The following is a 17,650-nucleotide window of genomic DNA, read 5'->3' as shown; positions in this document are numbered from 1 at the left end:
CATTGGAAAATATTGTTTTATAAATCCTGTGTGTGTGTGTGTGTGTGTGTGTGTGTGTGTGTGTGTGTGTGTGTGTGTGTGTGTGTGTGTGTGTGTGTGTGTGTGTGTGTGTGTGTGTGCTCCATTAAGCCATCATATAAAACAGTTCACCATGTGTTTTTAAATCATAAAAGGTTCAAATATTGAGCAGGAAGCCTTTGACGCCATTAACCCTCTGAGGTCTGAGCTGTTTTCTGCGCTCTGGAGGTGTTCTGACATGCTCTGACATTTGTGTTTTTTTCTGTTACTAGTGACATTTTCATGGCTAAAGTCTGATTACACTGTATTCAGCACAAACTCTGCTACAATAATATATCAGCAGCATGTATGTAAAAGTTTGTAGTTTTGAGATAATGACATTTATGCGTGGTTTGTGAAAATACAAAAAAAAATTCTCACTGAAATAAGGCCATGAAACCCATACTGATTATTTCTTCACAAGACTTTTGAAAATTGTATGACATAGCCTAGAATATTTGCTCCAAAACTATGTGAAAATCACCCTGACTGCTCATTCAGATAAGACAATATATTGATTTAAAATTTCTAAGACGTGTTTTGTGTGACAAAGCCATATGCGAAGAGGCGTGATCATCTCATGAATATGTAAGCTTTTAACACCTGAGAAAGACAAAGACACTCCCCTAACTGCCCTATTAGGAGCGATCAGGCCCTGTCATTCAGAGCAACCTTGCACAAAGAATGAGGAGATTTAAAAAAGAATGGCTTTTAGATTGTTTGGATTTATTTACAACACAATCCAAAAATACAAATGACAAAAGAGCACATTGAAAACAATGATCCAAAGACAGAGACCTTTGTGCCATTCCTAAAAACATTGTACATACCTTTAATTTCCAAGGTGTTTGATTTTCACTTTACCATGTTCATGTACAGAGACTCATGTGAATGTTGAAGTCAGCAGGACTCAGTTGCATCTGGTCCCTGAAAGAAAAGAAAAAAAGAAAAAACTGTGAACATACTGATATCAAGAGAAACTATAGGGCTGCACGATTTTGGGAATAGATTTTAGATTTTTCTGGTTAAAATTTATTTTTAAAATTCACAGAATACACACACACACACATGTTTCCAACAATATATAATGAACACCAGGTTTGTTGTGCCTTGTAGGCATAGGCTACGCAGTGCTGCATAAAATAATAATAACAATAAATTAAATCTTCCAAAAGATTTCAAGAACAACTACGCTAGAGAAAAATATACTGATTATCATATGTTACTTCAAATGTTTCCATTCGTTATGATGATATGAAATGAGATAATAGTAAAACCATAAAGCCTAATGTTTGGTGCATTTTTCCTTTCAAACGCAATCGCGCTCCAAAATATGATACATTAAAACCCACAGCGCGCTCCAAAATATGATACATTCAAACCCACAGCGCGCTCCAAAATATGATACATTCAAACGCCATCGCGCTCCAAAATATTAAACATTATTGTTATACATATCTATGTTTGAGCAGATATCCACAAACAGTATTTAACAGGAAACACGGGTCTAAATAGTATAATATTCACCATATATCTAGCAACAGTTCAACTGCAATGTGAAGTTTATGCAACAATACCATAAACTAATAAGTAAGAATTTCTTACCTTACATCTTTCTTGTCTTCAAATCGCGTTCTTCTTCTTTTTAGGTAAATCCAATGTAAGCTCAGACGTGTCTTCCAAACTCGACGAAAAGCAGAGACTTGTGAAGTGTTTTGGTGTTTTGTGTTTGAGGTAACTACACTGTTAGAAATTTCTTGTAATTTTACAGGAAATTCCTGGCTAATAGTTGCCGTAAATTTACTGTAAACAGTATACAGGACTGTTATTGTAATACTTAATACAACATCCCTACTGTAATTAATTACAATAATCATGTAAATTTACGGGTATTTGCCAGGAATTTCCTGTAATTTCACAGGATAGAATACTGTAAATATTACAGCAAAATGTTATATTTACGGCAACTCAGTAGCCAGGAATTTCCTGTAATTTCACAGGACAAATCAATATACTGTAAAACATTACAAGTATAAATATTACAAGTAAAAAGCTGTCATTTTCCGTATTGGCCAATTAAAAACACAACAATGGTATATTTTCTTTTTTTTTATTAACAAACTGTGCAAAAATACATATTACTAAAGTATCCACTTTATCACACACAAACAAAATTTTACTTTTAAAGGGATACTCCACTTTTTTTGGAAATAGGCTCATTTTACAACTCCACCAGAGTTAAACAGTTGAGTTTTACCGTTTTCGAATCCATTCAGCCGATCTCCGGGTCTTTAGAACAATGTCAGAGTTTTTGGTCCCATTGACTTCCATAGTATATATTTTTTCCTACTATGAAAGTCAATGGGACCAAGAAGAATGTCAGTAACCAGACAGTTTTTGGTCCCATTGACTTCCATAGTAGGAAAAAATATATACTATGGAAGTCAATGGGACCAAAAACTCTGACATTCTTCTAAAGACCCGGAGATCGGCTGAATGGATTCGAAAACGGTAAAACTCAACTGTTTAACTCTGGGGGAGTTGTAAAATGAGCCTATTTCCAAAAAAGTGGAGTATCCCTTTAATGAAGAAGCTCACTTCCAGACGTCCAGGCAGCCTATCGTCAGGGGGAACACGATGATATGGAACAAAGGTGTCCAGCCAGACTTGAACTGCATAGGGGAAGTTGTTCATGTTACTATCCCATCAACTCAAAGTCCAGTTTTCTTAGGAGGGTGCAAACAGGTGCGTTGAGCCTGTGTCTCTTCTCGGCTTTACTGCCCGTCTGGGAGTGGATTCCACAAAAAGCTCTGAAAACCGAGAGAGAGGAAAAAAGTTAAAGTTTTCATATCTGTTAAATAATGACAAATACTGTGTAAAAAACATAAGTAACCTACTTGCTCATAAAATAAAATGACTTTAATGTATTTATTTAACATTAACAACTTTAACCATACAATTTAATTTAATGAATTAATGAAAGTTGTAATGTTAAACTGTTGTCCGTCAGTCTCTTCTGTTTACACAAATGATGTCCTGCAGGGGAAAACCAACTCTACTATAGAACAGACACTTAACAGCAATAGGTGGGTCTCCATCCAACTTTTTAATGCACATTTTAACCATTTGAAAAAGAAATCCTGACTGGAAACGGTTAAAATTCACATAAAATATTCTAATGTGAACAAAAACTTCTATGTGGATTGACAAATTTGCATTTTTTGCAATTATATCAGGTGTTTCAAGTTGCCCTGTCAACCTTACGTTTTGATCCCACAGCTGTTCACGACTCCTAGGTGCGTGACCATTTATAATTCGCATAACAGAGTTGATTGAAATGCTCTCCAATTAGAGGGTTTTTTTGCCAAATTTTTACGAATGCGTTTAAAAGTAATGTTTTAATTGGATGGAAACCTATCTATTGACATCATTGCATAGAATATATCATAGAACCTAACAATACTGGTAATAAGGTAATAATTCATGGGACGTTACATATGAGAATGATGGATTCACTTTACAGAAAGGGGACATGAATTATCATGAATTCATGTATAAATTCATGCATGAATTATGCATTCATATCTCATGAATCATCAGGAACTAACACGAGTTCAACGTTTTCATTCATGACTTCATGGGTGAACAACACCTTAATTAAAACAATAACTAAGATGGGTAAATCATCATGAATTATGATTTATTACGCATGATCATGATATTTTCTTTGTTCAGTGTTTTCTTTGGTCCTTAGAAACACTGATGAACAATGTGCTAATGGTCGCATAACTGTGAACAAAGAAAAGCATCACGATCATGCGTAATAAATCATAATTCATGATGATATACTCATCTTAGTAAATTTTTTTATTAAGGTGTTGTTCACTCATGAAGTCATGAATGAAAAACGTTGAACTTGTGTTATTTCCTGATGATTCATGAGATATTAATGCATGAATGAATGCGTAATTCATGCATGAATTTATACATGAATTCATGATAATTAATGTACCCTTACCGTAAAGTGTTACCTCATTTTCTTTATTAGTGTGTAAACAGTTTAAACATACCTTTGTATAAAGTCCCTGAGGCGTCTTTAGGATACTGCATGTTGAACACATAGTAAGCAGCGAAGGTTTCAGCCACTCCATTCAAAAGACTGATTTGGGCCCCATCACAACTGTTCCTTCTATGAACACTTGTTGCTATTAGTGTCTCTTCTGAAATGCATTAACACAATATGATAATAAAATGTGAGTAAATCATGGGGTAATTTTCATTTAAAAGTGAACTACTCTATAAAATAATGGAAGAATATACCTTGCACAATTTAGCAAGGTGTGCTGGATAGGTCTCTCTCTCTCTCTCTCTCTCTCTCTGGATATCAGCAGCTGTGGCAGAGGGCTAGGCTAGGGAATAAAAAACGTAAACATTACCAAATGTATTACCAATTACACAAATACCAAATAAAAAATATATTATTATTTTAGTCCATATAGTCTGCCAGGCAGCCACATGTAATTTGAGACAAACAAAATGGTTAACTTAATTTTAATACTACTGATAATTTGCTGCCTTTTCTGAAGACAAAGAGAGCATTGAAAGCTTTTCAACAGAACCCAGGCTCCGGAAAAAATAATAATTTTATGACGATGCTGGTTGGATTTAGTTGCGCACGCGCAGTTTATTTTAGATACAGACAGTTACATGACTGCTCTTCCAACCTGGTTTGCCAAGCACAAAGTAATGTTATAACATATGAGCATACCAGATGCTATATTCAGCTTATCTCACAGTTATAGCTGACTCACATAATTAAAGATACCAGCATTGTCGTTTAATTAAAACCCATATTTCAACTAAAATTTGCTTGTGTTTATTCAGTGACCGTAAAATCTACAAACTTCGTTTATGCTAGTGTGCAAACCACGGCTTCAAGACCCCCGATTACAAGACAGCAAAGCAGAAGTCCTAATAATGTTACGACAGCCTGTCCAGTAGCACGTGTAATCAATGCAATAATAACCTGAGCTAACTGATCGGGCTAACGTTAATGCTTATTTTTAACAGTCTGGGCTAACGTTATTTGAGCTATCGTCATTGTGGTGGTTGTTTTCCATTAACGTTAGGCTACGTTACAAGCTCAGCTCTACTCGATTCTACTCACCATGTTTGTCTTTCCATTGAAAATAGTGCCGTGTATCTGCATGTGGTAACGTTACCATTTTCTTTATGGATTGAGTAACTTAAAGAAGACGCCGCTTCACCGCGGTCAGTTCAGGTTTATAACGTCGTTACCCGGGAGTGAGCGGGGCGAGTTGAGCTAACGTTATATCTAACATTACTCTAGCTAATGTTACTGAAATATACCAAGCGAAAAATTGTGAATATCTCGTACCTTGTAGCTGCATGTGGTAACTTTTTTCCGTATGGGTTGAGTAAGAAGACGCCACTTCACCGCGGTCAGTTCATGGTGTTGTTTTACCGGGAGTGAGCGAGTCGAGTCGGGGCGAACGTCACAGAAGCTAATGTCACTGAAATAAAACCAAACGAAACAATCACCACTCATATGACCGGTATTAATATATCCATAGACTTATAAAAATAGATTTCATGTTAACGTTTCATACCTGAGATGTGTTCCTTCCAAAAGCTGCTTCTTCCAAAAGTGTTTGATTCTGGTGCCGTTGGCCGCCGCGGTACCGCGCAATTTCAAAATTCAAATCGCAGCAATCCCACAATGCTATGCGGTGGCTGTAAAATAATGCTTCTACAGTGTAGTTACAACAAAATTACAGGACTGTCCATAAATTTCCCATCATGCATTTGTATTTACAATAAAAACATGAATACAATATGTTGTTGTACATTTTATTGTAAAAATTACATCAATTGCTAACAGTGTAGGGCGTTCGCGTCCCATGTGGACGATTTGCATGTGAATCTCTTTTGCGCGAGTGGATGTGTCGAATTAAAAAGTAATTAGCAAGCGTTTGAGATACTGGACATCCTGTTGGTTTTATACAAATTACTTAAACAGAGAATATTTGTTTGCAGTTTGAATCCGATCATTTAAAAGTACACACTTAAATGTGTATAAAGGTATATGGCTCATAAATGTGTGAGAAGGATTCGCTGAGTTTTGTTTCAGTTTATAGACGTGCTCAAGAAAAAAAAGTTCACCGCGACGGAGAGGCAGAACGCACACCCTGTTTATTTTCTTTATTTTACAAAAGCACAATGTTTTGATTTGATTGTAAGTGGACACATACAAAAGTAGAAATATCACAGATTATTTTTTTATATTTCTTTTTTCTGTATAACCATAAATGACGGAGTAATTTAAGTTTATGTTGCTGCTATGTGAAAAAAATCCAGCAAAACGCGTCGGCGCGTTTCTCGACCTCAGAGGGTTAAACTTCAAACTAATTTAAACTTTAAACTAATTTAAACTTCAAACTACTAAATTTACTTCATTTAAACTAATAAACTCATCTATCTATTTACTTCAAACTAAATTAAACTTCAAACTAAATTAAACTTCAAACTAATTTAAACTTCAAACTAATTTAAACTTTAAACTAATTTAAACTTCCAACTACTAAATTTACTTCATTTAAACTTATAAACTCTAAACTCATACACTTATAAACTAATTAACTTATAAACTCATGAATTCATAGACTTATGAACTCTTAAACTCATAAATGTATAAACTCTGAACTCTTAAACTCATTTAACCCTCTGAGGTCTGAGGTGTTTTCTGGGCCCTGGAGGTGGTCTGACATGCTCTGACATTTGTGTTTTTTTCTGTTACTAGTGACATTTTCATGGCTAAAGTCTAATTACACTGTATTCAGCACAAACTCTGCTACAATAATATATCAGCAGCATGTATGTAAAAGTTTGTAATTTTGAGATAATGACATTTATGCGTGGTTTGTGAAAATACAAAAAAAAAATCTCACTGAAATAAGGCCATGAAACCCATACTGATTATTTCTTCACAAGACTTTTGAAAATTGTATGACATAGCCTAGAATATTTGCTCCAAAACTATGTGAAAATCACCCTGACTGCTCATTCAGATAAGACAATATATTGATTTAAAATTTCTAAGACGTGTTTTGTGTGACAAAGCCATATGCGAAGAGGCATGATCATCTCATGAATATGTAAGCTTTTCACACCTGAGAAAGACAAAGACACTCCCCTAACTGCCCTATTAGGAGCGATCAGGCCCTGTCATTCAGAGCAACCTTGCACAAAGAATGAGGAGATTTAAAAAAGAATGGCTTTTAGATTGTTTGGATTTATTTACAACACAACACAATCCAAAAATACAAATGACAAAAGAGCACATTGAAAACAATGATCCAAAGACAGAGACCTTTGTGCCATTCCTAAAAACATTGTACATACCTTTCATTTCCAAGGTGTTTGATTTTCACTTTACCATGTTCATGTACAGAGACTCATGTGAATGTTGAAGTCAGCAGGACTCAGTTGCATCTGGTCCCTGAAAGAAAAAAGAAAAAGAAAAAACTGTGAACATACTGATATCAAGAGAAACTATAGGGCTGCACGATTTTGGGAATAGATTTGAGATTTTTCTGGTTAAAATTTATTTTTAAAATTCACAGAATACATACACACACACACGTTTCCAACAATATATAATGAACACCAGGTTTGTTGTGCCTTGTAGGCATAGGCTACGCAGTGCTGCATAAAATAATAATGACAATAAATTAAATCTTCCAAAAGATTTCAAGAACAACTACGCTAGAGAAAAATATATTGATTATCATATCGTCGCTGTCCGATGAAAACCGCGTATGTCCATTTTGCCGATTTTGAGATTTTTCGACGGATAGAATGTCCAGGTTCATTTCCGTATACAGTATGCTTCACATATCTAAATGACCAATGAAAAGTTGTGAAATCATGTCATCTGATTTTCACGTATATCCATTTGGTGTCAAAGCTGTCAATCACGCCGCGTATCTCCCGCCCTGTGGAGGCATCTCGCCGGTCTAAGCGTCTCTGGAAGCTCAGCATTGGATAGCCGAATAACTCTGTGAGGTAAAGTATCAGCAAACGTTTGTTTTTGACAACTGTTCAAGTTTATTATATATTCGCAATATATTCACAACTGTTATTTACCGGTAAATGGTCTAGACGAAGTAATTGTCACTTTTTATTGTGGAGATGTTCACGCACGGGTCTGTTAACTTAAGCAATACTTTTAAGGTAGTCTAATATTTTCCTGACTAATAAATTACTGACACAGTAAAGGGTAGATTTAAATAAAGAATAACGAATTTTAAATAAAGAAAAACTAAATTTAAATAAAGAAAAAAACGAAATTTAAAAAACGAAAAATGAAATTTAAATAAAGAAAAAACGAAATTTAAATAAAGAAAAATGACATTTAAATAAAGAAAAAACGAAAATTAAATAAAGAAAAACCCGAAATTTAAATAAAGAAAAACTAAATTTAAATAAAGAAAAACTAAATTAAGTTAAATGAAACGAGATTAATTTAGATTGATAATGGGTAAAAAGGCTAATAGCCTACATGTTGGGTCCGTGTACTTTTTCGTTCATTCATTATTCTATTTCGGAATGAAAGATGAAATGTAAAAAAAAGGGTGCAGCTTGTTTTTTTGTTTTAAAGAAAAAAACAGAAATGGCTGTATTTTTTTTGTACATAGTATAGCCTACTTTGTTATGATTTTAGTATCATAATGATTAATAAATGCACGCACAATTATCCGTGAACTTGATTTGAAGCCTTTCAACTTGTGTGTGCAAAATGCAGAATTAAATGAATGTGCAGCAATTTGTACAAATAGAGTCTGTAGGTCTACTATACTGTTAAAAGTATGAAAAGTGAACAGCACGAGTAATAGGATGCACAATTTGAGACGGGTCAAACATGATTTTGACCACTTCATTAAGTTTGGTTTTGTAGAAAACCTTTCTTTAAAGTGAATTTCGTTTTGTATAAATTGTATCTTAATTTTAATAAATTTTTCATCAACCAATTGCCTGGAGTGGATTTAATAAATAAGAAGCAAATATACAGCAGACAATATAATCATGGAGGCGCCCGCGCGGTCACTTGCATTGCACGTTAACTGGAGCGCATCTCATCCTAACTTAACGAAACTCAGTGTATGCCTCACACAGACATGAGAAATACATCAAATACACAAAGCTTGAAAAGTCTTTAAACGAAATAATTCAAAACAAAAAGAAAAAGGCTCTCTGATTATGTATGATTATATGATCATATAGCCTAGCCTATTTTGTGAATTGTTCATTCCCGGTTGGCACACATTTTGCTGCCCTTACAAAAGTGCCGCTCTAGGCAATTGCCTAGTTCGCCTATATGGACGCGCCGGCCCAGCAATGAGTGTTGATTCATTGTCCCTTCATAGTTTGCAAGAGACATTTAATAAACTGAGACGTAGGCTATTTAATAAACTGAGCGTAGCCTATTCATCTGTCAATATGAAACGCGACTTGGCCATTCTAATTAATGATCGGAAGAACGCGTATCGACCACCGTTACTGTAAAATATTTTATTTAAATACATTTTTATTTTATTTAATCAACATTTGGCTAGATAATGTAGCCTAATCTTATGTTTATTATTCTTTTACTCTTCAATTTTTTTACACTGTTTTTCTCTGAATGTTTAACCCCTTTCGTACTCCCTTGGCCATATTGGGGGTCCTTGACCCCAGTTTGAAAACCCCTGGGCCCGTATTCATAAAGATTCTAAGAATCCTCTAAGAAAACTCTTAATTTAGCTTAAAAACTTTTATGTAGGAGTCTTAGCTTAAAAGCGATTCGGGACCGATCTGAGAGCAACTCTGAGTAAGGAAAAGACAAAAACTTTCATCTTAGTAAGGAGGCGGGGTTGACCCCGTTGCTATGTATGACACAATCTTTTGAAGACTGTGATTGGTTGGTTGTCCAAGAAAAAAAAAAAAAAAAAGTGATTTTAAGTATAGGGTCTATTCTAAGCCTTCACTTTGAAATTACATGGGTCATTTTTCCTATTTGACCGTTCTCACACACACACACACACACACACACACACACACACACACACACACACACACACACACACACACACACACACACACACACACACATTATATATGTGTATATAAATCCTTTTTTTTTATTTACCATGCTGTTAATTTCCTATAAGGTATTGTATTGGCTTAGAATGATAAAAATTGTTCCACTCTTTCCAATTACACTGATTGCTGGCATGTCTATTTAAGTGGTGGTTTGAATGTTGGTTTTAATGTATCAAACATGGAATTTTCCCAGTTGCCAAATATCGTAATGTAGTGATTACTTTCATTTCTGGCGCTATGGCATTTCTGCGCTGTGTCTGAGATGTTAGCGCGTCTCTAATAAGATCAGTCACAAACATGATCCCTGCACGATCTAATCTATAGCGTCTTATTAACTCACTGTTATTCATTGTCTGCAACACATTTCTTCTCCCTCTTCGTCTTTCTGCCATTTTCTCCTCTGCTAAAGAAACTCTTAAGCCTCTTAAAAGTCCTCGTCCGTGCTCCTAACAATTTTGACCTTAAGACCTTTTTTAAGGGTTAAGATGCTTTCTGAATTACTTTTTTCTTTACTAGGATTTTTTCTTTAATTTTAAGAGTAAACGCCCACATTTCTAAGAATTTTCTTAGAATTTTGTAACTAGGAGCTACTCTTTGCATTAAGATTCTTTATGAATACGGGCCCTGATCTATAATACAAAAAAAGCACCTAAATATCATGGATCAGATGCTTTTTGCAGTAGTAGTTTTGTTTGGATGATGTCATATATGTGCAATGGCTCTGTTCTGCTTTTTTGGATGGTTAACAAACCAGACTGCTATTTTTTGTGGCTCTTTCTGAAAAACAAACCAGTGAAACAACCAGATGATAGTTTTGATTTTGGTCAAATGTGGATTATATCATTACACTGGCAAGAATATGGTTACATTTAAAGATGCCGTACCAAGTATGACAATGCTACGTTCAACTGCTTTTGAAATTACGGTGTTTTTTTCACTTCCTGAAAAGTAACCGTTTTGGACATACGTGAGTTTCATCGGGCAGCGACGATATGTTACTTCAAATGTTTCCATTCGTTATGATGATATGAAATGAGATAATAGTAAAAACATAAAGCCTAATGTTTGGTGCATTTTTCCTTTCAAACGCAATCGCGCTCCAAAATATGATACATTAAAACCCACAGCGCGCTCCAAAATATGATACATTCAAACGCCATCGCGCTCCAAAATATTAAACATTATGGTTATACATATCTATGTTTGAGCAGATATCCACAAACAGTATTTAACAGGAAACACGGGTCTAAATAGTATAATATTCACCATATATCTAGCAACAGTTCAACTGCAATGTGAAGTTTATGCAACAATACCATAAACTAATAAGTAAGAATTTCTTACCTTACATCTTTCTTGTCTTCAAATCGCGTTCTTCTTCTTTTGGGGGTAAATCCAATGTAAGCTCAGACGTGTCTTCCAAACTCGACGAAAAGCAGAGACTTGTGAAGTTTTTTGGTGTTTTGTGTTTGAGGTAACGAGGGCGTTCGCGTCCCATGTGGAGATTTGCATGTGAATCTCTTTTGCGCGAGTGGGCGTGTCGAATTAAAAAGTAATTAGCAAGCGTTTGAGATACTGGACATCCTGTTGGTTTTATACAAATGACTTAAACAGAGAATATTTGTTTTCAGTTTGAATCCGATCATTTAAAAGTACACACTTAAATGTGTATAAAGGTATATGGCTCATAAATGTGTGAGAAGTATTCGCTGAGTTATGTTTCAGTTTATAGACGTGCTCAAGAAAAAAAAGTTCACCGCGACGGAGAGGCAGAACGCACACCCTGTTTATTTTCTTTATTTTACAAAAGCACAATGTTTTGATTTGATTGTAAGTGGACACATACAAAAGTAGAAATATCACAGATTATTTTTTTATATTTCTTTTTTCTGTATAACCATAAATGACGGAGTAATTTAAGTTTATGTTGCTGCTATGTGAAAAAAATCCAGCAAAACGCGTCGGCGCGTTTCTCGACCTCAGAGGGTTAAACTTATAAACTGTAAACTCATTTAAACTTCTAAACTCAAAAACTCGTACACTTTGTTATGGCAATTTAATTCACTAAACAATCATCTTTGGCGTAAGAGACAGTCTGGAATCAAATAATCATTTCAAAAGTAATTTATTCTTGCAAGAAGGCCCAGTTGCCACACAGAAGTCACCAGTACAGTCTGTGAAACAAGTGCGACCAGGAGAGAGAGGCAGGCCAGTCTTTTTACTGTTATCTTCAAGGTTCTCTAAACACTCCATAGATGGATAAGACACTCCACCAGTGATCCTATTATACACTGAACTTTAGTTTAGCTTAACTTACAGCCTGCAAGTCCTAAATTCGACACCCTTTGACCTTAGGGGTCAGGGCCTCGGCGTCTCCCCCTCTTCTCCTGCCTCACAGAAGTTCCACATCAATCATTATATCACATGGTCAGCAGCACACATAGAAGTCAATCCTGTGTATGTTAATGAAAATCAAAGTAAGTAATGAAAATCAAAAATCTCCCATTACACCTTATAAACTCATCAATTTATACACTTATAAACTCTAAACTCATAAACTCTGAGTGTGCGTGTGTCTGAGTGAGTGTGTGAGCGAGTTAGTGTGTGTGTGTGTGTGTGTGTGTGTGTGTGTGTGTGTGTGTCTGTCTATCAATCTATCTATCTATCTATCTATCTATCTATCTATCTATCTATCTATCTATCTATCTATCTATCTATCTATCTATCTATCTATCATAAACTTCAAACTACTTTAAACCACTTTAAACTTCAAACCACTTTAAACTTCAAACCAATTTAAACTTCTTAATTTTAAAGCTCCCAACTCCAAAGCAACCAAACTTGAGTACCCTAGCAACCGTTTTGCAAGACCTATATCTCTGTATCAGAACATCTTATAGAGATGAGGTTTGGCTCTTTTGACTCATGCTAGCAAACAGCACTTCCAACATGCTACACATGCTAGCAGTGCATAGCTACATGCTAATAGTGATTAGTTAAGTGTTAAATCATGCTAAGAACTCTATAAAAACTCCATAGTAACCATCTGTAACAACTACCAACCACCTAGTAACACCATATCAACCGCCCTGAATACCTTAGCAACCGCCTAGCAAAACCATAGCAACCACCCAGAACACCCTAGCAACCGCCTAGCAACCACCCAGAATACCTTAGCAACCGCCTAGCAACACCATAGCAACCACCCAGAACACCCTAGCAACCGCCTAGCAACCACCCAGAACACCCTAGCAACCACCTAGCAACACCCTAGCAACCACCCAGAACACCCTAGCAACCATCTAGCAACACCCTAGCAACCACCCAAAACACCCTAGTAACCATCTATAACACCCTAGCAACCACCCAGAACACCCTAGCAACCACCCAAAATACCCTAGCAACCACCGAAAATATCCTTGCAACCGCCTAGCAACCACCCAGAACACCCTAGTAACCACCAATGACATCCTAGCAACCGCCTAGCAACCACCCAGAAAACCCTAGCAACCACCCAAAATACCCTAGCAACCGCCTAGCAACTACCCAAAAGACCATAGCAACCACTGAAAATATCCTAGCAACCGCCTTGCATCCACCCAGAATACCTTAGCAACCGCCGAGCAACACCATAGCAACCACCCATAACACCCTAGCAACCGCCTAGCAACCACCCAGAATACCCTAGCAACACCCTAGCAACCACCCAAAATACCTTAGCAACCGCCTAGCAACACCATAGCAACCACCCAGAACACCCTAGCAACCACCCAGAATACCCTAGCAACCGCTTAGCAACACCATAGCAACCACCCAGAATACCCTAGCAACTGCCTAGCAACACCATAACGACCACCCATAACATCCTAGCAACTGCCTAGCAAAAAACATTCTGGTCCAAACTTTCTCAAGCCAACTTAAAGTTTGTCTCGACGAACTTTCGCATCTAGTTAAGTTGGCTTGAGAGAGCCAACTTACTGATATTGTACTTAAACTTATTAAGTTGGCTTGAGAAAGCCAACTTACTGATATTGTACTTAAACTTATTATTAAGTTGGCTTGAGAAAGCCAACTTACTGATATTGTACTTAAACTTATTATTAAGTTGGCTTGAGAAAGCCAACTTACTGAAATCCTATTTAAACGTATTATTATTATTATTAAGTTGGCTTGAGAAAGCCAACTTACTGAAATCCTATTTAAACTTATTAAGTTGGCTTGAGAGAGCCAACTTACTGATATTGTACTTAAACTTATTAAGTTGGCTTGAGAAAGCCAACATATTGAAATCCTATTTAAACTTATTAGTGGTGCTTTTCAAAGCAACACTATTGTTATTGTCGCTCATACTTATTATTAGTGGTGCTTGCTGAAAGCAAGGCATCACTATTGTTATTGCTCATACTTATTATTAGTGGTGCTTTTCAAAGCAACACTATTGTTATCCTCCATACTTATTATTATTAGTGGTGCTTGCTGAAAGCAAGGCATCACTATTGTTATTGCTCATACTTATTAGTGGTGCTTTGAAAAGCACCACTATTGTTATCCTCCATACTTATTAGTGGTGCTTTTTCAAAGCACCACTAGTGTTATTGTCACTCATACTTATTAGTGGTGCTTTTTCAAAGCAACACTATTGTTATTGTCGCTCATACTTATTATTCTTCTTCTTATTATTATTCCGCCACAAGTTTGGCGCGTAACTTGCCCCGCACCGTTTGTCACAGACCCCTGAGTGAGGTGTCAAATCGACCGGCTCATTGAGGAGAGGTGTGCTATGACTTTTCTAAGCGATCGGGTGTACGATGTTCGCACAGCGGACGAAAAAACGGCCAAAAAAGTCCCATTGACTTAACATGGGGAGTTCTAAAAACATTTGAATCCCAACTGCCGTTTTCACACACACCACTCCAAAGGGCCTGACACCCCTGCGTTTCTCTCCCTCTCTCTCTCCCTCAGAGGATTTATATTATCAAGCAGCCAATAAGTAATGGCCTAAAATCTTGATAGCCACACCCTAGCAACCAGTTACAGCACCCTAGCAACCACTAAGAGCTCCCTAGCAACCACCCTAAACCAATAAATAATATAAATTTTTTTTTTACATTTTTTAAAGCAATATCACACTCGTAGCCTTGCGATATTGCTCCATGCTTGTGTACTGAAGGAACTCGTTATTAAAGATTTTAAGAACTCTATAAAAACTCCATAGTAACCATATTTGACAACTACCAACCACCTAGTAACACCATAGCAACTACCAAAAATACCTTAGCAACCACCCTGAACACCCGAACAACGTCTAGAAATGCTCTAGTAACCACCAAAAAACTCTAGCAACCACCCAAAACACCCTAGCAACTGCCTAGCAACCACCCAGAACACCTAGCAACTGCCTAGCAATGCCCTAGCATCCACCCAGAATACCATAGCAACCACCCAGAACACCCTAGCAACCACCTAGCAACGCCCTAGCAATGCCCTAGCAACTGCCTAGCAACTACCAATGAATACCCTAGCAACTGCCTAGCAACCACCCAGAACACCTTAGCAACTGCCTAGCAACACCATAGCAACCACCCAGAAAACCCTAGCAACCACCTGGCAACAGCATCTTGCTAAAAACATGCTATCAACATGCTAATCAAGCTAGCATAATGCTAGCAAAATGCTAATCAAGCTAACATCATGCTAGCAACATGCTAATCAAGCTAGCATAATGTTAGCAAACATGCTAATCATGTTAGCATTTAGTTAAAAACATGCTAGCAACATGCTAATCATGCTAGCATCAAGCTACCAACATGCTAATCAAGCTAGCATCATGCTAACATCATGCTAATCAAGCTAGCATAATGCTAGCAACATGCTAATCAAGCTAGCATCATGCTAGAAACATGCTAATCATGTTAGCATCTAGTTAAAAACATGCTAATCAAGCTAGCATAATGCTAACATCATGCTAATCAAGCTAGCATCATGCTACCAATATGCTAATTAAGCTAGCATAATGCTAGCAAAATATTATTCAAGCTAGCATCATGCTAACAACATGTTAATCAAGCTAGCATAATGCTAGCAACATGCTAATCATGTTAGCATCTAGCTAAAAACATACTGGCAAAATGCTAATCATGCTAACATCTTGTTAAAAGCATGCTAGCAACATGCTAATCATGCTAGCATCATGCTACCAACATGCTAATCATGTTAACAACATGCTAATCATGCTAGCATCATTTTAACAACATGTTAATCATAGTAAATCATGCTGGAATGTGGTAAATCGTAATAAATCATCTTAGAAACATGGTAAATCGTGGTAAATAATGCTAAAACGTGGTATATCATGGTATCACAACATGTTAATTGTGTTAGCATCTGCCCAGTGGCGAGTTTTGCCACTGCAAGCACCACTTCACATTTTCTTCAGGAAATGTACATTCTAGTTATTCTTCTTCTTCTTCTTATTATTCCGCCACAAGTTTGGCGCGTAACTTGCCCCGCACCGTTTGTCACAGACGCCTGAGTGAGGTGTCAAATCGACCGGCTCATTGAGGAGAGGTGTGCTATGACTTTTCTAAGCAATCGGGTGTACGATGTTTGCACAGTGGACGAAAAAGCGGCCAAAAAAGTCCCATTGACTTTACATGGGGAGTTCTAAAAACATTTGAATCCCAACTGCCGTTTTCACACACACCACTCCAAAGGGCCTGACACCCCTGCGTTTCTCTCCCTCTCTCTCTCCCTCAGAGGATTTATATTATCAAGCAGCCAATAAGTAATGGCCTAAAATCTTCATAGCCACATCCTAGCAACCAGTTACAGCACCCTAGCAACCACTCTGAGCTCCCTAGCAACCACCCTAAACCAATAAATAATATAAAAACATTTTTTTTACATTTTTTAAAGCAATATCACACTCGTAGCCTTGCGATATTGCTCCATACTTGTGCCTATTCGGCCATAGGCACGAGGCCGCAGGCCGAGTGCCGTACTGAAGGAACTCGTTATTAAAGATTTTAAGAACTCTATAAAAACTCCATAGTAACCATATTTGACAACTACCAACCACCTAGTAACACCATAGCAACTACCAAAAATACCTTAGCAACCACCCTGAACACCCTAGCAACGTCTAGAAATGCTCTAGTAACCACCAAAAAACTCTAGCAACCAACCAGAACACCCTAGCAACTGCCTAGCAACCACCCAGAACACCTAGCAACTGCCTAGTAACCACCCAAAACGCCTAGCAACCACCCAGAACACCCTAGCAACTGCCTAGCAACACCATAGCAACCACCTAGCAATGCCCTAGCAACCACCAAGAATACCCTAGCAACTGCCTAGCAACCACCAAGAATACCCTAGCAACTGCCTAGCAACCACCCAGAACACCTTAGCAACTGCCTAGCAACACCATAGC

The 17,650-nt window shown here is 37.0% G+C and overlaps 1 long non-coding RNA gene across 3 annotated transcripts; it reads right to left on the bottom strand.

Moving 5' to 3' along the window:
• Positions 1-1,801: 1,801 nt before the first annotated feature.
• On the bottom strand, positions 1,802-5,926 carry LOC309495962. Of its 3 annotated transcripts, XR_014204906.1 has the most exons (5): positions 5,688-5,926; positions 5,456-5,591; positions 4,378-4,466; positions 4,128-4,277; positions 1,802-2,867 (listed from the first exon to the last, which is right to left on the bottom strand). It is a non-coding gene; the product is annotated as an uncharacterized lncRNA (long non-coding RNA). The 3 variants fall into 3 exon arrangements; XR_014204907.1 differs by having other exon boundaries at positions 4,378-4,461; positions 5,456-5,923; XR_014204908.1 differs by having other exon boundaries at positions 5,456-5,922.
• Between the last annotated feature and the right edge of the window lie 11,724 nt (positions 5,927-17,650).

The sequence above is a fragment of the Leuciscus leuciscus genome (assembly GCF_965113295.1).
Source record: "Leuciscus leuciscus genome assembly, chromosome: 3".
NCBI classification, from domain to species: domain Eukaryota; kingdom Metazoa; phylum Chordata; class Actinopteri; order Cypriniformes; family Leuciscidae; genus Leuciscus; species Leuciscus leuciscus.
This window is presented reverse-complemented; position numbering and strand designations above follow the sequence as displayed.